The sequence below is a fragment of the Drosophila guanche genome, unplaced genomic scaffold (genome assembly GCF_900245975.1).
Source record: "Drosophila guanche unplaced genomic scaffold, DGUA_6, whole genome shotgun sequence".
Classification (NCBI taxonomy): Eukaryota; Metazoa; Arthropoda; class Insecta; order Diptera; family Drosophilidae; genus Drosophila; species Drosophila guanche.
In genome coordinates, this window is record NW_022995744.1 from 4,188,908 (window position 1) to 4,211,733 (window position 22,826).

Sequence of the window (22,826 nt, forward strand, 5' to 3'; positions counted from 1 at the left end):
ATTGTGAAGCTGGAAGCCGGGATGGATGCTGCTCGAATAGGAACTGGTAGCTGATGCAAGCGACGGGACGACGGTCCTGGTCCTCGCTCCGTTGATTTATCTTTCCGCTAAGCAGATGTAACATTATACGCCACAAATACATCCGACGTTGCCGCTGCTGCTGCTTGTCCTCCCGCTGACAACTCCAAGCGGACGGTCTGGGGTCTGGGCTCTGGGCTCTGGGCTCTGGATCCATGCCCAGGGGTGCAATATTTCGTATATTGTCAAATGGGGCAATGCCTTGCCCCTTGCAAGCAGCAGCGACAAAGTACAGAAGAAAGAAAAAAAAAAAGAGTCCCAAAAATAACGAAACTCTTGCTCTGCGCTTCCACACCAAAAGGAATTTTATCAAAGTTTTCAGGCGAAAAAAGTTGGTTTTGGTTTTAGGAAGTTGGCGCAGGGAATCGATCTGAGATCTGTGGGACCTCTGACTGACTACCTGGAAGCGCTGCTGGTCATCTTCAGTGACATTTCATCTTTTGCGGTTACCCTGTAGAGTAGATCTTCAGAAAGGAGGTTCTGCTGGAGCGGAATTTTAGAGTCTTTGAAGCTATCTTCTCGGTGGATCTTCAACACACACAGACAGAGCTTCAGGTTGGTTGCTGATTCACCATTCATTCGCACCTATTTCTAGGGTATTCGTGACATCGAGTGCCTGACCAAACCCTGACCCCCCGAAGGCACAACATTCTCTTTATCTCTCGGTTGTGTTTAAATTTTTTAACAATTGCCGCCAGCAGCAGCGCAAAAATGTCGAACCAACCGAAAAAAAACTGAGAAAGAAAAAAAAAAAAGAGCGGAGAGAAGCGGCGAGTGAAATAAATATGAAAACTTCCCCAAGCCAGGCGTCGGCAGGTCAGACCTGGGCACGGCCATCGGACTGCAGATCTGCGAGAGGGATTCCAGACAGAGTGACAGAGGGGGGGAGGCTGGCAGAGGGACTCCCCCAGCAACGAACAGAGCGAGCGAACGCTGGCTGCTATTATATTTATTATTATTTTGCGATTCAAACGAAGTGATATAAATGTGTCACGTTTTGCGAGTTCACACATACTCCGCATCGCCCTGCACACCGAACCCCCGCGCGCAACCAGCTCCGCAGATCTGCAGATCCACAGGCAGTGAACAGAGCGGAGCGGCAGTACTGCCATTGCCATGCAGGTAACAACAGCAACAACCACAATCGGCTAACACCAACACCAACGCCTCCTTTTGTTTCCGAGAGACCAGCCCCTCTCACGCTTTGGCTTTTTACTCTGATTTCGATGCACTCTATCGAGAGGGTATATCTTGGCAGAGAACAAAGCTGCTACGGCACCAAACGCATACTATTTACTCGCTCTCACTAGCCACTGAATGTATGCTTTACCCATGCAAAAAAGGCAAACAAAATAAATCAAATAAAAACATAATATTAAACATAATAAATGTTTTCCTTCTGTCTATAACTTCCACTCGCTCCACTCTAAAACCTGTTAGTTTACATGTAAGCTAACTCTGAATGTGAATCGTTTGACCATTTTCTAGGACTCATATCAAAAAGAGTACCCTCGTTTCGGTCTACAAACTGTGGAGTTTTCTTCTTGTAGCTGTTGCTTTTTTCTTTGTTTGGGGATTTTGCTTTTGTTTTCCGTTTCTTTTTAAAGTTTGCGCAACAATTTCGTGAGCGCTGGAAGATGATTTGTGTTTTGGCTCTCTGGCACTGGACCCAAACTGAACTCCGACTCGTGGACTGGACTGGGCCGCCGCCGCCGCCGCATCAGATACAGGTCCAGCGGGCGTTGCGACCGGTCGGTCGTTCGGTCGGTCCATCGTTGCATTCGGCATCCCAGATAGATCCAGCATCCCAGCCAGCCATCCAACCATCCCAGCATTGTTCGCCAGCCAAAGTTGGACTTAATTTTGTTGTTTTCTTGCTTTTGCATTGTGTTTGCTGCTGCTGCTGCGGCTGCTGCTGCTGTTGCTGCTGGCTTCTTTGCATTATTCCAGGACGGACATGGACATGGACCTGGACCTGGCCTGGACTCTCCTACTCGTATTCGTATTCGTATTCTGACTTGGGGAATTGTGTCTGTCTGCTGGTATCAGTTACTGTTGATCAGCATTAGCACCTCTGGTGGAGGCCGCCGCCTCGTGAATTGTTCGTACGTGTTGGTTATGAGGAAAAAGGCATTGAGGTGCATCCATAAGATACACGAGTACGAGTCGGCGGGGGCATCGTCATGCACAGTGTGCGAAAATTATGTGCCATCAAAATGGGTTGAAGAGAAGGGGAGAATATGCTGCTGCTGCAGCTGCTGCTGCAACAGTGGGAGGATGGATGGGATGGGAGTGTATAGAGGCAGGGACACGGAATGGTGTTGAAGTTCGAAACTTAATTTGAGCAAGGCATGTGGATTGATCCATGTGTGTGCCACAGCAGACTCCGATTCCGATTCCGATTCCGATTCCGACTTCGAACTGCATCTAATTTGTGATAATCTGTGGGAAGTACAAGCCAAAGAAACTGCAATCGCAGTCCCGACTAGAGGGACCATTCCGCAATTGTGGGAAGTTTTCCCAAGAAGCGCTCAGGAATGAATATAATGGACAGGAGAATGGAAGGTGTTGATAACCAACTTAATTATGATTATGGCATAACGAAATGATTGCAACATATGGAGTGGTGTAATGCTGCAGTGGGAAGTGGCTTTAATTTGATGAGAGTTGTGGCATCAGAGGCGTCGCTCAGATCTCTTAATTGATGAGCGAAAACTGTAGCAACGTAAAGCTACATTTTTGGATAATGGAAGTTCCTTGAGGTTATTTATCTTCCTTACGTTCTCTGACTTATCCTTTTATTCAATCTGTCGGTATTCATATTCCCCACACGTATTTCATCCTTTATCCCTTATCAAATTGAACTTTTTGTCTGCAATTCAACTTTCACTTTGAATTCAAATTGAAAGAACCACCGAAATGCGTTTAACTAAAAGTCCCCATATGTAAGCCATTATAATTGAGCTTAACCCGGCTTTGTTAGTGCCCCTCCCGTACCCCGCACTCTCCTCCTGTTGCCTTGGCAAACAGACAGACAAACCGCAACCCAATCAACTTTCCTTCTGCCGCCAACCCCATCACACTAATTGTATGTTCTGGTTCTGGTTCTGGTTCTGGTGCTGTCGCTGTTGCCGGTCCTGGCCTGACTTTACCCAGGGCTTACCCGATTCAAACCCTAAACCGATTTCAGCCCCAAACCCCTTCCTTCCCCATCCATCCCACACAGCATCCTTAACCCCTTTTGGCCTACCTGTCGTTTGTTTTGTAATGCAAATCTTTTTGCTTTCATCTGCTTGTTATATATCGAAAGCTATTAACCAAAGAGAAACGGGGGAGAGTACGAAGGAAAACTCAAAATTCGATTCCTTTCGCTCCCCTCGGGAGAGTGTGTGTGTGTGTGTGTGTGTGTGTGTGTGTGTGTGTGTGTGTGTATTTGTGTTATTTGCATTTGAATCATTCGTTTGTGCGAAATCAGATTAAATCGCATAATCGAATCTGATGCTACATATACGATTATATATAGTATATATAAGCGATGACAAAGACCTGGATGCAGGCGCAGGAGCAGCCAATCAGATGGACACGAAAGGAAAAAAGGAAACACACACACACAGAAATGTATGTATTGTATGAAAATCAATAGCCAGAGTGGAGGAGGCGGAGGCATTGAAAATCCTATGCACATACACACGGGACACGTACGAAAAACGTTGGCCAGGATCCACCAAAATAAAAAAAAGGGGCGGATGGCGCAACCACAGGAGCAACCAAAAGTTATACCAGACACATGCGGCTGGAAAATACTTTTCAAAGTGGCATCAACAGAGAGTCGAGAAGTAGGGTGAGTGGCGGAGATGGAAAAGGGTTGAGGTTGAGGCTGGGACACACACTCCTGTTGAATGCCAGGAAGCAAATCTTTTTGTCTCAGCTGATGGCTTGTTGAAAATTCAAATTAACTCGATCATAAAAGCCAAGATGAGCCCAGTTTGAGCCCCTCTGTGAGGGCACTTGCCAAGTTCCAGTTCCCTGCTCCTTCCTCCCACTCTCCTTGTTTGCCCTACACTTGGCGCTACATTTTAACTTCAAATTAAGTTTGTGTGCACGTAGCAAACACAACAACAACAACAACAACCACATCAGCAGCAATGCGGGATTGGCGGATTGGGAGGTAAAACCTTTTTCTCCTTTGATTTTCTACTTCTTTTTGGCCTGGCTTGCACTTTTTTTGGGACCCCTCAAACAGCATTCGGCTGCGACTTCGACTTCGACTTCGTTTTCGTCTCTGTGAAAATAGTTCGTTAGCCTTTCCAAAAAGAAGAAAAACTAAATTGTGTTTCCCCCCAGGCAGCCCCAGCTCCTCTTTGGCCATTCAGAAAAGGGCAAAAGACTGCTGGCAGTCACTGTGTGTGTGCGCTGGGTGATTGGTTTTGAGCGAGAGAACCAAATTATTGGCATTTATTTTCTCGTTTTGACTTTGTGCCCCTTCCCCCAACCAAACGAAAAACGTCACAACTGAAGCATCTAATGCGCTTACTGGGGAGGGGGCGCCACGTTAGATGGGGGATGGGGGTGGCACAATCTTAATGCCGCCTAATTAGCAGCCTGAATGCGCTAAGACTACAAAAGCAGCCAGAACCTGCCCCAGAGCAGAGCCCTCCAGAGTCCGTGGAGTGGGGAAACGAAAGTTTTTTGGCCAAATTGAAAATGCGCAAAATGACTTTGACCAAATCCCAATCCATAGTGCCAATTGGCAACCCATAAGGGCAGCAGCAGGCTGGGACCAAATGCTGAATGAGCGGAAAATGGAACATGGAAAGGTGGAAAATTCCACAGGGAGGAATACTTTGGTCTACGAATCAGCTTTGTGCATGGGAAACTTCTTTGATGAATCATCTATACAGAGAGAGAGAGAGAGAGAGAGAGAGAGAAAGGAGTATCCTTTACGTCTACTCAATCCTTTTTGGTTCGATTTCAAGAACCAAATTCTACTTTATACTGTACCAAACATTTCCCAATTAACTCCTAGCCCAGATTAGCCTTCACTGCACCCTCTAGCCTTGCCCCTCTTGGTGTTGCACATTCCCGTATATCCCCGATAATCCAAAACTGCATTAACCCAAGCCAAATTGAAACGTCGAAATGAACAGGATCTACATTTATGACATTTCGTTTGCTTAGGGAATCGGCTGCGAAAAACACAAAGGCAAACAGAGCACTACTTTTGATAGGCCTTGTCAGGACTTGCCATGCCCTGCCCTGCCCCATGTCAATGCCACAGTGCAGTTCGAATGTGGCAAATCTCTTTCGGAGGCCATCCAAAGAAGCATCTACTCAGCGCACCCAGCTTAGCAGCTAACCAGCAACCATATATCCCATCCCATGCCATCCCCTGAGAACATTCTAACCCCTGTGGTCCCTCTGCCCATGTACCCAGCACTTTCCATGCATGTCCTAGCAGGGCCTCAGCTGTTGTTCCTCTTGTTCCTGTTGCTGTCGTTGTTGTTGCTATTGTTGCTGCTGCTGTTATTGTGTTTTGTGTTTTTCTTTTTGTTCAATTTGAATGATTTAACATAAAGCGAAAAGGTAAAACTGAACGCGAGATACAGGAACACCCCTCGCAAATCTGCTGCTGCTGATGCTGATGCTGATGTTGCGGCTATTGTTGCTTCTTCGGCCTTATAAGTGCGACTCCAACTTCGACTCCTTGCAACACGCGGCGGCGGCGGCGACGGCGACGGCGGCGGCGGCCAGCAAAACTTTAACAACCAACCAACCAACGAACGAAGCAGCGAACGAACGAACGCGCGCAAATAATTTCAATCGTCGTGAATCATGAATAATTCAAAATCATCATTACCAACACCTTTTGAGCCGCGAGAGCAGGAGGAGATCATGGGAAGCGGTTCGGGCCAAGGGGTACGTGACAGCGGCAGGGGCAGGGGCAGGGGCAGGGGAAGAGTCCGGGGGCCGGGGCTGTCGAGTGTTGCCCAAAATGTTCACACTTCCCAGAGGCTGGCAAACTGGCAACCAAACAACGAGCGACGGGCAACAACTTTTGCTCAATCTGCAGCGGACAATGGGGGAGGCACGCAGCAACAGCAACAGCAAAAGCGGCTGTGGCTGTGGCAGGGGCAAGGGAAGCAGAGGCAGGAGCTGAGAGTGAGGAGATGCCGCTCAAGTGCTAAAGTGAGGCGGATTACCAAACCAGCAAAAGCAAAAGCAAAAGCTGAAGACCGGAGCTGTAGCTCTGAAGCTGTATCTGAAGCTGTAGCCGTGTAGCCACCACCAAAAGCGTCGACTACTTGTGCAGCACCCAAAAAAAAAATACAAAAGAAAAGAAAAACACAGCAATAAATGCTAGCTAGTCCATGGCGAACGCTTAGATGCCCTCACAAAAGTATCTGCTGTGAGAAATTTGATGGAGTTTTTACAGTGCGAACTTGTTCCCCTGGTGAAACTTATTAAGGATTAAGTGCAACATTTTTAAAAGGAACTCCCAGCAACCTTAGAACATAGTCATACAAATATGTACAAAAGAACTAATAATGAAATAATAGTGAACTAAATAATTACTTTGAAGCGAGAGAACCATTGCGGATCACAAATATATTCACATGAAATCATAGAAAAATCCTCCTACTTCTCTACAAAATCGCAGTACCCTCTAGGAAGTAAAGTAGAAAAACCAAAAAAACACACCTCCGTCCCTCTGGCACGCCTTAGTTGAACGTTGTTGTTGTTGTTCCCGCTGTTGTTGTTTCATCGTCTATTGTATTCCATCGTCGAAATATGAGGCACGACTCTGGCATTAAACTTCAAACTAAAAAAAGAAATAAAAACCAACAAAAAAAAGCGAGTGCTGCAAAATGCCAAAATGCAGCCGTAGAGAGGACTCTGGTGTTGGCCAGGCCAAGAACAATAAAATGAGCGCAACAACAGCGCGAAAGTCGGGGGGGAAAAACAAGGAAGAGGAGTCGAGGAATGGAATAGATAAGCAGACGGAGACGAGCGATGGATGGAGGATGGAGGATGGGGCAGTGCTTGGAGGCACTTCAGACGGGGCTGGGGCCTCCTTGGGATCGGCAAGTGTTGGCCAAGAAATAAAAGTTGCTGACCTTAAGCCAAGTCTTGGGTCTTTGTCTTTGTCTATGCAGCCGGAGAAGAGTTTTCCTTCTTCTGTTTCTGTTGCTGTTGCTGTTGCTGTCTCTGTTTCTTTTTTTTGTCTTGCAGGATATGAGGCAAATACTAAAAGTGATGCTGGAGTTGCCACGGGATGCAGGGGCAGGAGCTGGTGCTGGTGCTGCAGTGGCAGCTGTTTAATAAGTTCAAGCAATTAAAAGTGTTTTCTTAGGTTGCCCCACAGAAGGAGCAGCTCCGAGCCTGAAAAGAAACTTCTGCTAGTCGTAGACGTTGATAGGCGCATAAAAATGTGTGGAGCAGAGGAGCAGGAGGATGGTTATGGCCCCTGGCGTTGGCTTAACGATGTGAGGATCATAAATGCAGCTTAATGATGCCACAACTTTGACTACTATTTGAGAAGATCACCAGCGAGTGGCACCAGCAGAAACAGCAGAGGGAGATCCGAGGACCAGAAACCGAACCTCATTCAAATTATTTCCCTGCAACTTCACTTTCCCTCAATCAAACCTAAATCTCAAAAGCAATGTTAGCTCTTCAGGCTCTTCATTCTTCCGTCTAGAGTCCAGTCGCTCCATTAAGTATATTTTCGAGAACAAAATCCCGGACACCAATTTGGGTCATTAAAGTTCCTAAGTTCCCTGAAGAAAAAACGTTGCCGCCGCCAAATGCAGACCATTAAAAGTGCCAAACAAAATAATTTCCAACAAGCAAAAAAGGAAGGTAAAAAAACGTACACAAAATCAAACATAAAATTAAATTAATGGCCTAAACACTCCATCGCTTCGTTCCATCGGTTCGGACCAAAGTTTGCCCCAAAAATAAAACAGAAAGAAAAAGGTTCAATCCGTGGCATTAAAATTATGGGAAAAAATAAAGGAAATATTTTCTATGGGCCACTCGGATATTGGATGTTTACGAGGATACTTCCCCGATGTTTGTTTATGGCCAGACTTTTATACGGCCAGCTGCTGGTAGGTGGCTGTAGGCTGTAGGCTGTAGGGAGGGGAGGTCCCAGCCCCCTTCATTGGAAGATAAACGTTCCATCGCTAATTTGAGTCTTTGTCACGTCTTACCATATGGAAATATTATTTGTAAATACTTTTATGTTCCGTACGTGACCAGGACCAGAACGGGGGTACCCGGACACACATCCCGGCTGGGGTTACAGAGAGACGCCCAGAGAGAGAGTTCAGTAAGGAGTTCTCTTTGAGGTTTTTTTGTTTTTTGTTTTTTTTTTTTTTTTATTGAGGCGACGAAATCAAATAAAGCGCTTCGAGTGGGTGCGGCAGCGCAGAGCTTTCTTTCGTATCGTTTCGTTTCGTTTCCTTCTTTCAGTATGAAAAATGTATATTGCAAATTTAGCAAACGAAAATCCCTCCGAATGCTCGTAAGAGGCAGAAATGTCATCGTAAAATTGCCAGACGGCTTAGCGTACGATGTCGGGGGCAAACGAACGAATAAATAAAAATTATTTCCAGATGACATATCAACGCGAGAGTCGAGTCCCTCGGCTGCTGACACCTTAAAACCCAAATGCGCTTATAATACAAAATGTTGCGTGTGCCCCCCCGCCCATCCACAGTCGCAGAAAATTCTCAGAAATAACCTGGAAAAAAAGAAATGAGACCAAAAATAAGAGAGAAGCTAAATCCAGACCGGGACAAATTGAAACGTTGAAGAAATTACAAAACTGTAGAGGCAGAGACTCCATCCAGAAATGGGAACAGGCGGCGGCACAGCGCAGAGGTAGGACTCTGAGTCAGAGGCAGCGGCAGCGGCAGTCGCAGTGGCAGTGGCAGAGAGCCAGGCGAATCGCAACTGTCAGTTGCCTGGGCTCCCCGTCTCAGACGTCAACTTAACGTGAATAATTGTCTAAATCCCAACGACAAACACTTATTGTCCTGGATTAGCAGTGGGGCCTGGGCCTGGGCCTGTGCCTGTGCCTGGGCCCGAGTGAACGAAAAGGAAGGAGACCAAAAAAGTCTGAGCTTCGCACCAGAAGCCCAAGGACTGCGTGTAAAAAAATGAGTGGCAAAAACTTTGAGCATTTTTTCTCTAGTCCAAACTGAAGGGTAGCAAAAAGAGTCGATTTGTTGCAGGTTCAGTTTCTGATTCCTTTTTATAATGAACTGAGCTAGCATTAGCTAGCTAACTTCTACCCTAAGAGAAACCTCGCTGTCGAGCGTGTCGTCAACATTTGCTCTGTTCCTGCTCATCCTTTTGTTGATCCAAAAGTCCCCAACCTTTGGCCAGAGCATCCACTAGTCGTAGCCTCTGCTCCCAGCGCTCCATTCAGCTCTTTCTATTTGCTACGCTTAGGGTTTTCCCTCAGGTGAAAGCACAGCCCAGACCAGACTGGTAAGCGTTTTAAATTTAACAAGCAAGTTGGTCGGGAAACCAACCAGAAGAAGAGGACCAGGACCAGGACCAGGAACAGGACCAGCAGTAGAGGGACCAGCAGAGGGATCCAGACAGGTATATAGTAGAAGAAGTTTCAACGTCATCTCAGTCCTTCCTTCCCTGATTTCCTCCAGCCTTTTCTGTGTGTCTTCGTGTTTGCCTTCTGCATTTCTTTGCGTTCAATTAATTTGCTCACAATTTGGATAGCAAAAGAGCCCCAGCGTCGAGGCACAGCTTTGAGACTGCTCCGCAGAGAGAAGTCTCAGAGAAAGCAGGCGGGCGGTGTATATGTACATACAAAGACAAAAAGCAAACTTTAAGTAGCAAAGGCAGCAAAGGAAAACGAGAAAAGAGAGAGTCTCAATATGTAAAAAGGCATTGTGGAAAAGTTTTTTGTTGCCACCCACTGGTGGCACCCCTGCTGGGCACACAAAGTTTGGCCAAAAACTATCCGTGAAAACCCCTTTACAAGTCCCGGTGCACCAGGTGGAGTAGAAGCAGCAGAAGGAGCAGTCGCAGAAGCAGCAGGTGAGCATTGGCAACTTTTCGATTTCATTGCTGACATGGCAAGTACCCGTCTCTGAGCGTGTATTATGGGGGAATCAGCAATTGCACTTGCACCAGTGTGTGCCTCAAAACAAAAAGGGAGGTTATATATGGGTATGGAAAGTGAGGTTATGTAAGAGAAAACATAGATAACATGGGATCAAAGTAGAGACAAAGTTAGAAAAATGGGAAAGTTCCCCTAGGGGATTGCAGTTTTGAGATTTTATCAAATAAAAAGCAGGTGCTCAAAAGTGCTCAAAAGTGATCACTGATCAGAATTAAGTGAATGCTAATTTTATTTACGATTACGAACGAGTTCTCACCCTTCTGCAAATACCGATTCATGCTTCATTAACTCTTTACCCGAAATTTCTTAATTAAAAACGAGTCCTTGCCCCTGGGATCGGGATCTGGATCTGGAACGCTCCAATCCAAAACCAAACAAACCGAATTCGTTTACAATTGCCAGTTGGCTGGTTAGGATTACTTTCATATTGTGTTTACCTCTCTCTAACAAGCAGCAGCAGCAGCAACAGCAGCAGGACTCTGTACCCAAGGGTTACCCTAAAGCGTGACGAGGCCCAAAAACCGGTTATCAGAGTTAGTTTTTCCACTGAAGGATTGATATATGGTCCCTCATACACCCATACACCCATACACCCATACACCCATGCACACACACAACATAACCCTCGCTCTATGCAAATCTCGTGAACAGAGAAAGGGACAAAGTTTTAACACACCGTGTGCCAGGGCTCGGACAAAAAGGATATACGAGATGATATATATGCAAATGCTATTCGGGAGGGTCGGTTGCCCAGGGTTGGACTAGGAGTAGGAGTAGGAGTAGGAGCAGAAGCGGAGTCTGAGGCGACAAGTTTTGTAGCCTGCTGCTGGTAATGTCCTTCAAGGCCTACTACGCACCGAGATGTAGGGCGGCCTTTAAAAGTTTCTGGCTAGGTCCGGCGGCGGGGGGAGGCTTTAAGCACAACGAATTTCAATTAATAGCCAAAGACAGACAGACACACTCGGCAGGGAGCGACAGAGAGAGCAAGCCATTTCCTGCCACTGTCCTTTGCCACCCAGGCTGCTTCCTGTTGCCTGCTGCCTGCCGCCTGCCGCTTGCCGCTTGCTGCTGGCTGACACTAAGCCCAAAGGCTACAATCAGCTCAGCTGTGTCGGGCCATGGCCTGGTGCTGGTGCTGGTGCTGGTCTGTGCCTGGGCCTGGGCCATGGACCACCAAGTTCACTAGACAATTTATTTTTGCTTTCGATTTTCCAAGCTGTCAGTTTACGCTTAAATGCGCACAGTTCAATTTAAAATGGGTAGCCCAGGACATGCACAAGGATACGCCCCTCGATGTCAGACCCTCAGAATCAGAGCCTCTCCAACAGCAGCAGCAGCAGCAGAGTATCTGTATCTGTGGCAGACTTTCTGCCTCTCTCCCTCTGTCTGGCAGGCTGCAGTTGGATTGCACAAAACTGGGTTAAGAGGTTGTTATCCTTATGCCGTGTTTTTGAAAATAGGCAACCAACTTCGTTGCTCTACTCCGCTTTTCCCAGCCGCCAGCAGCCACCAACAGCCGCCCAGCTCAGCTCAGCTCAGCTCAGCCTCTTTCCCGCTCTGTTGCGCTATATGCTCTTCGGTGTCGGCCTCTGTTTGTGATGCCTTTGCCTCATATCCGTTGCAGACACACGAAACGTCCTGGCTGCCAAACCACAGAGGGCAACACACACACAGAGAAATCAGTGCGAGGCTGAGTGATAGTGTGCGGCAGGAGAGCGCTGATGATCATCGCTTGGGTGCTGATGATGATGATGATGAAATTATGAGCGCAAAAGCATTTGCATTCATTATGTATGAAATTTTTTCATTCCTTCAGTTGTTGGCTGCTCTAGAAATTAAACTAACGCCGCTCGTTAGTCGTGTGTACCCCGTCGGAGGAGCAGCAGCCGCAGTACTCCACAAGGATACACGGGGGCTTAAATGCAATGCCACAAAGCGTTAATGGATTCTTTTCCCGCAATTCTCTAGCAATTTTTTCTTATTTTATTTACACTTGGTAATGCGATGCGTACGAGTACTCGCTCGTACGAGTGGTTCTGTCTGGAGTGTGTTTGCCCTAGCTGTCAGACAGGGCTGTGCCCAAGCAGGGGTACTCGTTCTATTATGGGTATTAATGAGCACTTGATTAAGGAATTAATGAACTCACTTGTGAAATTATATCCAAGGAAGTACATTCTATTCGTATGTACACATTTATATGTCTGGCATAAGCTATCTTGGATCATACAGTTTATTCTCTGCTCCTGAGTAACCCTACTAGAAAGACCCCCATCCAATGCTTATGCTTTTCATGGTGACATTTTTGTATTGGAGAACACACAGGGGCCATGAAATGAACCATTTATAACTTTATTATCGCCTGGCCATTGTGGGATAACTTCCCATTTGTGAGCGTTCGTTAAATGCATTCAAATTCTAATTTCCGTGGCAACTTTTTCAGGATGCTGAGGACACCCCCTCTCCCCAGAAAGTACGGTACGGGTACGGGCCACTTTTTTATTCCTGCTTGTGCTAAATGATTACACTTAACTAGATTTGCATATATTTAAACATTTCCTTGTACGCACGTGTGCGCCACTCACTGTGCTCGTCTCGGCTCGGCTCGGCTGGCTGGCTGGCTGTGTGTGTCCTGTCCTGTCCCGACTGTGTCGCCTGTGCACAAAAGGATTATTAAGGAGCCGCATATGTAAATGAAAACCAAATGCACACGACGTTCAGCACGAGACAAGGACTTTGCCAGAGGCAAGGAGAGCAGGAGATACAGAAGGATAACCTGGAAGCCACAGTTTGGCAAACAGGCTAAGACCGTGCAGCTTCCAGTCAGAGCCATGCCAGAGCCAGAGCCAGAACCAGAGTCAGAGACATAGACTCAGACAATGTTTGGCCAGGGTTCGGCTGGGGATACCCATGGAGAAGAAGATCCCACCTAGAGAGAAAGTAGGTGAAAGCCAGAGTCGTGCACGAAAAGCCAAATGGAGCCCGCACCCGTTCGCTCGCTCGTTCGTTCGTTGGCCCGTAATTTATGCTTAAGATAAAGTCCTTGAATAAATACATGGAAAATCCTTTGAAATTGAAATTAAATACGAATATCATCTTTTTTTTATACATATCAGAGGCAGAGAACGCGTGGAGTGGGAACAAGAAGGTGGAGAGGAATTGCAGACAAAAGGCGAACGGGAAATGAAATTAACATTTGAGTGCGCTTTCCCAAAATTAAACGAGTCGACTCTGAGAATCCAGCAGGTTCGAGGGGGCACAGACACACACACACACAGAAGTGAGAGTATTTATTTATTGAAGCTTCTGTTCAGCTCTGTTTTTGGGGTTTTTGGATGTGTGTGGAGGCATCTTATTTAGCTTTTTTGGAATGTGCTTCTCCAATGTGTGGTAGAAAATCCTCATGGATTGTACGGCAAAACATTTTTCTTAGCCATTTGCCATATGAAATTAATTTTACAGTCAGCAGCCACAGAGACAGGGCTAGAAACAGACCCTCTGCCTGCCACTTGGATGCTTTTGTGTGTGGTGCAAATAACCAGAGAAACAATTTGATGGGAAATTTATTTGGAAAAAGGAGATCCCCGTATGGGGATTGTGGCTAACTCTGGCCGAAGTTTATGCCAAAAAGGATGCAAATTCAAAGGAAACTGCAATAGCTTTAAGGATAACCTTTTCTATCTGTAGCTTTTGATTACTTTCTATTGATTTCGCTTTTATCTGCACTATTTCTAGCTCTTAAAATCTGAAATTCCAGGGAAATATATTCCATCTCTCAGCTCGGCATGTGGTCCAGCGTGGCCCTCTGCATTCTCTCGACAAATCTGAATTTTGGTGCTGCATTTTTGCAAATTAAGTTCCATTTGGCTAATTTCCAATTCTCGCTCTTCGATTCGCTAGCGCAGCGTGGAGCATTACGACTATTACATATTTAAACAATCCTTTCGTGTGTTCGGTATTGGGGAATCTGCTTTACATTTTCATTTTCATTTTCATAACAATTAATAATAATTTCACCTGGAAATTGCATTTCCGCATCCGAAAATTCCCATTGTAGCTCTCTGGCCAATTGGCTCATATAAATTGCATTGGATGTTTCCTTTGGCAAAAGTTGTATTATTTGGTGGGGAAAACAAGCATAGTAAGAGTAATTCCCTGCTGCCCCTGCCAGCTGTGGGCCTAGACTTTTGTTATTGCATTTTGAATTTGTGGTAAAGGGTGGCGCCTGCCTCTGGCTTTGGTTTAGAAAAGCAAAGCACAAAAATTAATTATGAAACATTGTTCGAAAATTGTGTAAATATCTGTATGTATCAATGGAAATGCAATCTAAACTGTGGGCAAAGGAGCAGGCGAGGCGAGCCGGAGAGGAATGGTATTTGAAAGTGATTTTTCAATCAATGCAAATAATTCACAAACATTTCAAATGTTGAAATGTTCAAATGTGGAAAATATTTCAATAAGAATTATCATACATACTCGTACTCGTTCGTATCTCTGGGGCGCAAAAGTTTGATATAATGCTGGCAAACTTCACTTTTCCTCTGGCATTTACAACCAGCAAATTGGAAAGGGAATTATCATAGATACGTCATGGATTTTGAGGAGGATTTTGATACCTATTTCCACCGCTCGCTCTCACAACCTATCGAAATGGTCCTAAAAATGTGCAATATGAGTGTGGCCGATGAGCAGCAGAGAGGGGACTCAGTACTGGGACTGAGACTGTGACTGGGGGGTGCCATAGGCTATATAAATTTCAATCTATCATTTATTTAAGTCCTAGGCCAGCATCCAACGGGGGGGGACTGTCTCTCATTGCCATAAATCCCCATCAGAGATACGCGTATATTTATTTACTGCAGCTCACACAGATACAAAAGCGCACACACACCCGCCCATTTACACAGAGGACACACACAGGACATTGCTGGGCGACAAAAATTGTAGCCGAAAAATAAAATATCTCCTGCTACTGGTCCTGGCCCTGGCCTGGCTCCTGCTTCTGTTCGTGCTGCCTCCTTCGTTCATATTTTATTTGTTCTTTATTTGTGCTTTTCCCGCCATTTTTTCTAGTTTTATTTTCCCTCTCGTTTTTCTGTTGTTCATTTTTTCTGTGTAAATATTTTGGAAAATGCGTTTTCTCTTGTATCTTTTATACACACCCCGGACCACATCCACATCCACATCCACATCAATCTATAGCTTTCAATGAAAAAAGATTTCTTCTTTTTGGACGATTCCCCCGTTTGCTTGCCAATTTTTATGTTTAAAATATTTGCGTTGCTCTCCTGTTAAAATATTTATGACAGGCGCGAGGAAAGTAAAATATTTCAATACACGAGTAGTAGCAGTTGAGGAAAACGCCAAATTCTTGAATTTTTTTGCTGTAATTAAAAAAATTCAATTGAAAAGAGGGGCGACGGAAAAGAGAGAAACGCCCCGAGGGGAAGAAAAAATTGTAAGTAGTCCAAATGAATTTTATTGCGGTTCATTAGCCTTCGAATGGAATCGAATCGAATCAATCAATTGCGGCTTTCAATTGCCTGCCAGGAAAGGCGATCAAAATTAGATCATACTAAAGATATAGGGGTGGAAACATATGCACAGGGAAATGGTAATGAATAGGGAAAGGGAAAACTATTAGCCCAAGATCATATAGGGGTGACAATCGCATGCATCAAGATATGCATACATGCATACATAGAATAGCTAGCAAAAGACCATATAGGGGTGACGATGCAACAGCAACCCTTTCCGACTGGTTCTATTGTATTTCTATGAGAAGAGGTTCTGTCTTCAACTTTTCGCCACAATATCCCCCAACAAAACTTTTAATTACTCTTGCTCTTGCTCTTGCTCTTGCTCTGGTTCTCTGACTATTCCAATTAAGCTATCATATTCTTGTCTCAGAAACTTTCCCCGAATCAACTGTTCAACCCTCCCTCTCTCACTCTGCCACAAGCCAGAACTGGGTTAACAAATATGTTCAATTCGGTTCCGGCAACAAAAACTTTATCTTAACAATTTCCATATTCCATAAGTTGAAATTTCGGGTGCACGGAAGAGTGTGCAACTTTTCTGTGGCACCTGCAGCGTTTTTTCCCGCTTTTAGGGGCAGGAATTTATCTCATTTTCCTTTATGGCAAAACTGCACGAAAATGCAAAACGGCGCAAAACGAAGTGCAGAACAAACACAAACGAGAGACGATGGAAGGAAGGAAATTCTGATTGAATGGCATTCCATTGAAGTTGATGGATGCATTACGAGAGAGGTTGCATCTGCATTTGCCTCTGCCTCCTCTGCAACTAGCATCAGACTCCAAGCGTGAGAGCGAGTGAGAGAGAGAGAGAACCGAGTTGTGTGGTAACCAAAAACACACGCCATACAAGACAACGATAGGGAGAGCCCATAAAGAAAGAGCTGGTTGCTGAGAGAGAGAGAGAGAGAGAGAGAGATAGAGAGAGGGGGCCAACCTGCATTTGCAGGGAAGGGCGCATATCTGTATAATGGATTGCACTTAACATGCCACACACAGCAACCGCAAATGCCGCCACAGGATCCCTGGGCACCTCTCTCTCACTCTTGCCACACACTCACACACTAACACACAAGAACCTCCTTCTCCTCCAAAGTACAGGTAATACATCATTTACAGAACTTACCTGGAGAATGGAGCTGGTCTTCGAGATGGAGATGTAGCCGAATCTAGAGCTGTTCCTGTGCTCCAGGAATCTTACGTTAAATCCTTTTGTTTTGGTTTACGTTTATACCCACGTCTGCACACACTTTTACATACAACCACGAAGTTCGTCCAATTGTACGAGTATTTGCATAGGACTGAAATTTAAATTGCGGCACACATTACGTGTCCTCACACATACAGACACACACTTTGAGACACCGAAGCACTCTCTGAACAACGTAAGCAGTAAAGCGTAACTGTAACCGTAACGGCAAGCGTCTCGCGTCGCGTTATGTTCAAGGGTCTCCCCAAAAAAATTGTTGTTTTCCGGTTGCAAACGCCGGCACTCGGCTCCAAAGGGCGAGCAGAACCTAGAATTCTACGTGTGTTTTGATTTAATACGTAAATTATTTTCCGGCATTTGCTGCGACTCTGGGTCTTAACTGTTATTCGGAGTTGTTGTAGGGACCACGCTGTGGCTGCGGCTGTGCGACCGGATTTGCATATGAATGCCCTTTGCTGTGAAACCGCGTTTTACGATTATAATATTTCATTTACATATTTCGGATGCTTGCCGTTTCACTGTATCTTCTGTATTTAATGGGACTGCGGTTTCACTGTAATCTGCTGCTTCACTGTACTGTATTTCACTTTGCTGTTTTCAAAGCACTTGCAATGCTCTGCTGAATTTCGCTTTATATTCGCCTATTTTTCCGTAAAGTTTTGCTCGTGCACTGAGAGGCAAATCGCTGAGTTTTCTCATCCGCCGCGGTGAACCGCTCGCTGGGAAGTTTCGAAAATAACTGGATTCGCCTTGCTCGCTACCTGGCGAGGTCGCCTCGGTCCCAAACAGAGCCAACGACAGAGAGGGAAACATTTGTTTACCACGGCTTACTGAGGGTGGCAGAGGGAGAGAGACTGAACGCTGTTGAGCATGCCCAGAGAGCCGAGTGCGCTTCTGTTAACATAATTCAATTTGGCTGTACTTAAGCAATTACAGAGGCCATCAAAATAGCAAGAGAGCGCGAGAGCGGGCAGACAAGGCGAGAAAGAGAGCTCGAATGGTTAGCAGCGACAGAGCCACTGGGCATTCCCCAACAGCACAGCACAGCAGGTGCAGGGCACTGTTAGCGGTCTTCAATTGAAATGCCAGACGGAGAGGTGGAGTGGCGTGGCGTCCACTTAAGAGGTTCAAATGCCATGCACGTAGGCTAATTATGACAATGTTAACAGCATTTTTGTGCCGCAGATAATGCAAATTTACATACATGGGACACAGGAAATCGAACGCTTCTTGATTAAAAGGGGGAGTGGTGCAAGTGCCCGCAGTGGAGCTTTTATTAATGATAGTTTTTCGGTGCTCATTTAACATTCCAGATATGAAAGGTCATTCAGGAAATGAGGCATGGGCTGACAGGAATATTTGAATACATAATGGAGACATCAAGCGCTCTACCTTAACCATCCATTCATAACACTAAAGTTCGGTTAACAGCCCCATTTGGGAGACCGAATCACCAAATAAGAATGTTGTCCCAGAGAAATGGACATGCACAGACATGCACGGGCCTGCCACACACACATGAGCCCCATAAACTGCACGCTGTGGCTTTTAGCAGTCTGTTAACGTGGCATCCAACGGCTCATTAACATTTCAAATTCATGGCGCTGAGCGGCAAACGGGCCATTAACAGCAGCCGCAGCTGCTTTTACATGCCATAACATTTAAATTGATGCGCGCTCTTTTTATCGCTCGCTTTCTCTCTTTCTGTCTTTTTGGAGAGCGACTCTAACAGAGCACGCTGAATATTGTGATAGGTTAACATGTAAACAAAGCATCTGTTAAAACGGGGAGACGTGCCTGTTAAATGTTTTTTTTTGTGGTTCGGGGTCGAAATCACAACTGCAACCCTTTTTACCCTGTGAAGAACACTATTTCGAAACTGTTAACCTTTTCAGGTTATTCTAGCCCCACCAGCAACAGCTTAAGAGAAGCCGCAGAAATGCACCCCAGCTTGTGCATTCCATCGAAAACCGCAAACCTTTCAATTCTGTTAATAAAAACCAGTTTCGGTATCAGCCGGCAAGTTAACATAGGGAGAGAGTGACATTCGTCTGAAACCGGTTGCTCTCTCGGCGCTGTCCCGTTTTTCTGTTAGTGTAGCTATCCCTCTTTACCATCTTTACAGCATCCCAGTCGCTTAACATTCGCTTAACACTCTGCTGCCGGGCATTTAGCCCCGATTCTGTTGACAGACGTAATTTCAATGTCATTATTACTGAGCAAAAGAGAAAGAGAGTGTGAGAAGAGCAAACAAGAGAGAGGCGCAGAGCAGAAGAGCATGGAATGTAAAATGCATTTTGCCATCCAAAAGAATTTATTACAGAGTTCAAAACGTTTTACATGCCGTTGCCATTCCAGAGCTCTCTCGCTCTCTCTTTGCTCTCTCTTACAGCACGTGGTGGGTGGTTGGAAAGAAGCATGCCTTATGTTGTTACCGAAATGGTCCATTAATAAATGAGTGTTATTCGCTTTGTCCTAGTTGACTTCATGACATTCATTCATGGGATCGTTGGTGGCTGCTGCCATACGGCTGTCCTCTTTTTCTCTTTCATTCTCCATCCTCTACAGCGACAACTCTCAATGAGAGGCGTCGAAATAGCTTTTTCCCTTTCTGGCCATCTTTCGTGTCCCGTGTCCCCTGTCCCGTTAATTGGGTTTTATATTAACTAAATTGTGTATATTTAAAATTATTTATTATTTATTTGCCCGCTTTATTTTGTATTCATTTCGCCTTAATTTATTTATGCTACTTTTTCTGCTCCTCTTTGTTTTTTTTAGTGAGCATTTAAATTATTAATTATTTTCAGTTATTTATGTATTTGTGTTTATTTCGGGTTTGTTTTCATTATGCATGCTTGTAATTGCAGTACAGAGTGGGTACACTGTTGGGTATTGTACTTCCTAACCATGCATCAGCTCTTAAAATTAAGGTACAGCCAGAGCGAAATCGATGCATGGCTCACTTACAATACAATAAATCGATTAGAAGAGTTACACGGCTAGAATATAGTATTTGGATCCCCCCAAAGGATATATAGATATTCATTTGATCATTTGTTGATGACCACAAAAGATTTAGAAAATAATACACTGTTTTCGTTCCTAAAAGGCTATCCCACCCTAAAGGAATGTCTTGATCAAAATATTTTCTTTTAATGTACCGATAGTTTAGGGTGCCACAACATTTCGTGCATGTACCGATCTGTCAGGGTATTTCCGATTCTGTTTCCCAACGCTATCCAATTTCTGTTGGGTTTCGCCCTGTATTGATTTTGCAGTCATTAGTTTTCTCTCTGTTTGTTTTACATTTTATGTGCATTTTTAATTAGCTGACAGAATCGCTGTTTCTTTGGACGTTGCGCTGGTTCGAGTTCTGATTGTTTTTGTTGCCGTTGTGGCTGTGGCTATGGCTGTTGTTTTCCCGCTGACCTTTGACACACTCGTAGAAAAACGTTGACAGTTTATGGCGGGCTTTAATTGGTTCCATCATCCGCTGGTCGAAGTTAATGCAAATGGCTTGTCAATCAATCAGTCGATTGCCGCAGGGTGTTCGTTCCCTGCTATAGATTTAAAGCGCAGTTTTTTTATACCCCCTCCCAACGGTTGGGGCTTAGTGCAGCGTAATCGATGAGTGCTGCATTGGAAAGAATTTAACTAACGCATGTATAAAGAATCGAAGTGATTGGAAAACGTTTTGCTTTGGGATTTTCATGCAATTCTGAGAGTGTCTCATGTCTATTTGCTCTTATTGCAAGTCCATCAATTAAGTGTGCACATAAATCACAAATTAATCTGGAGTACTCTGTCTCAATTATTAATTCGTTTAAAAATATTTTTTGTATTCTATCTTTACAGACAAAATTTTACTCGTTTCTTTTTCTCTTTCTGTTACTTTTCTGCAAAGTAAAATAATTTTATTAAGTATCCATAAATTCTCTTAAGTAATATAAAATAACACAACATAGCAGTGTTGAATATCCCTTTCACTGTATGTATTGTGTATATATGTAATTATGACTTAATTCCAATATATTCCATTTATTAATTAACGTCTAAGCAAGAAAGCTCCCGTATGACTCCCAAATCAAAATCCACATACATAGATTTGTATCTTTTGTTTACCAAAAGTTGTCTTTGCATTTCCACTGGTATCGTATCATCTTCACAGCTACACAGATTGACAGATCACCACTCATAAGTGTCGCACTCCAGCCAGGGTCAGTCACCTCCTCTCTGTCTCACTCTATCTCACTGTCAGAATCATGAGGGTCATCCATCATATGAGGGCCGTTCCGCCTATGCCTACATAACTCTCTCGCCCTTGCAGAGTGTGTTGCACGATCTACGTATTTACCTGTTGCAGGCAGCAAAGAGCCCACCAATCAGCGAGCAGCGCTCAGGTGAATGCTGAGTCATGCAGGGCTTGGGGAACAGGTTGCTCAGATATCATTGGTGGATGGTGGGAGATGTGGAGCCCCATTCATGCCAATAGCGGATTTAAAGCTGAGAAACTTTTGAACTTAAATTTCATTTGATTCATTTGGCAATTTCCATGATGCGTTTCCATTAATTCATATAAATTTATGCAATTACTTTTGTTTATTTACTTGACCAAACCAACTCCCTTTCCCTGCCTGCCACAGATTCCAGTAACGCTTCAGCCCGTCCTCTCTGCACCACTCGGCTGCGGTCTGTTGTGTGTCCTGTTCTGGTCATGCCTCATATCTCCCTCTACTCCGCCCACTGTTTGCATTGTGTGGCAAGTGCATTGTCCTTGCAAAATATTTGGGTCACTTTTGTTGGTGCTTCTCAGCCGAGGAGGGGTGTGGAGAGCTGGCTCAATTTTTTATTGACTTGACAGGACACTCCACTCTCTACTTCTTTCTTTCTTTCTCTTTCTGTTCAATTTTCTGGCGTGGCGCTCAATTTGAAGTCGCATTGTTGGCGACACATGTTTGACGTGTACAAATTTAATTTAATTTATTAAATTCATTATGTGCACAAAAGCAAAGCAGCCAACAGAAATTACCCATGCAACGTCCGACCCGGACAACACGGCCCAGCCCAGGAATCCTGGCTCCCTGGGAGAACATAGCAGGCAGAACCGACCCCACCAGGACAGGACAGGACAGGACGAAGCAGTGTGCCATTGAATAAGTTTTAATGATGATTGCAGCGGCGTGCAGCAAACCAACGGCAAATAACAAAAGAGACGGAAGGAAAAAAATTTGAATCTCCCCCCGTTCGACCAGGGGAGTCGCACTATGGCTACCCATTAGTATTGGGAAAGGTATGTGCCATGCTGGTATCTAGCTGAATCATTAATTTAATCACTAAATTAATTATACTTCGTGTATATCTTGTCTAGTACGTTAATTACTTACTTTACCACAAGTGTCGCATCGTATAATGGTAAACAGAAACAATAAAATCACACATTAAATCAATGAAATGCACAAAAGCATTTTAAATACAACGAAATATTTCTTATTATAATTCTTATAATATTATTTTAATGATTCCCGGATCTTTCTCGCTTTATATCTTGTATTTTTTGTGAACATCAGCTTTCATGGTCACGAGTTTGGAGTTCTCTTCATTCATCATTTCACAAAGCTTCCATTCAGTTCAATCTACCCCTACCTCTATTGCAGGATATCCAACCATAGAACGTTGACTAGTACACATTTCGTAGAGTTCCTCTGCTTCGATCCCCCTCATAATTCCTTGCCGCTGTGCAACCACCAAGAAACCGCATTTAAATTTGTTGCAATTGCGTCAATATGAAATACCTGCACAGCAGAGGGGTTTCAGGTTCGAGCTAGAGGGGTCCGAGCAACTTGGCGAGAAC

The 22,826-nt window shown here is 44.7% G+C and overlaps 1 protein-coding gene across 2 annotated transcripts in view; it reads right to left on the reverse strand.

The window, feature by feature from the left end:
• The window catches only part of LOC117579157 (MOXD1 homolog 2), a 128,726-nt gene that overhangs the window by 100,111 nt on the left and 5,789 nt on the right, over positions 1–22,826 (reverse strand). Inside the window, exon 2 of one of the 2 annotated variants that reach the window (XM_034264917.1) lies at positions 16,892–17,119. The gene's annotated coding sequence lies outside the window, so the exon portion shown is untranslated. Of the gene's footprint in view, positions 1–16,891; positions 17,701–22,826 lie in introns of those variants that run through there. The other variant, XM_034264916.1, reaches the window with a different exon arrangement.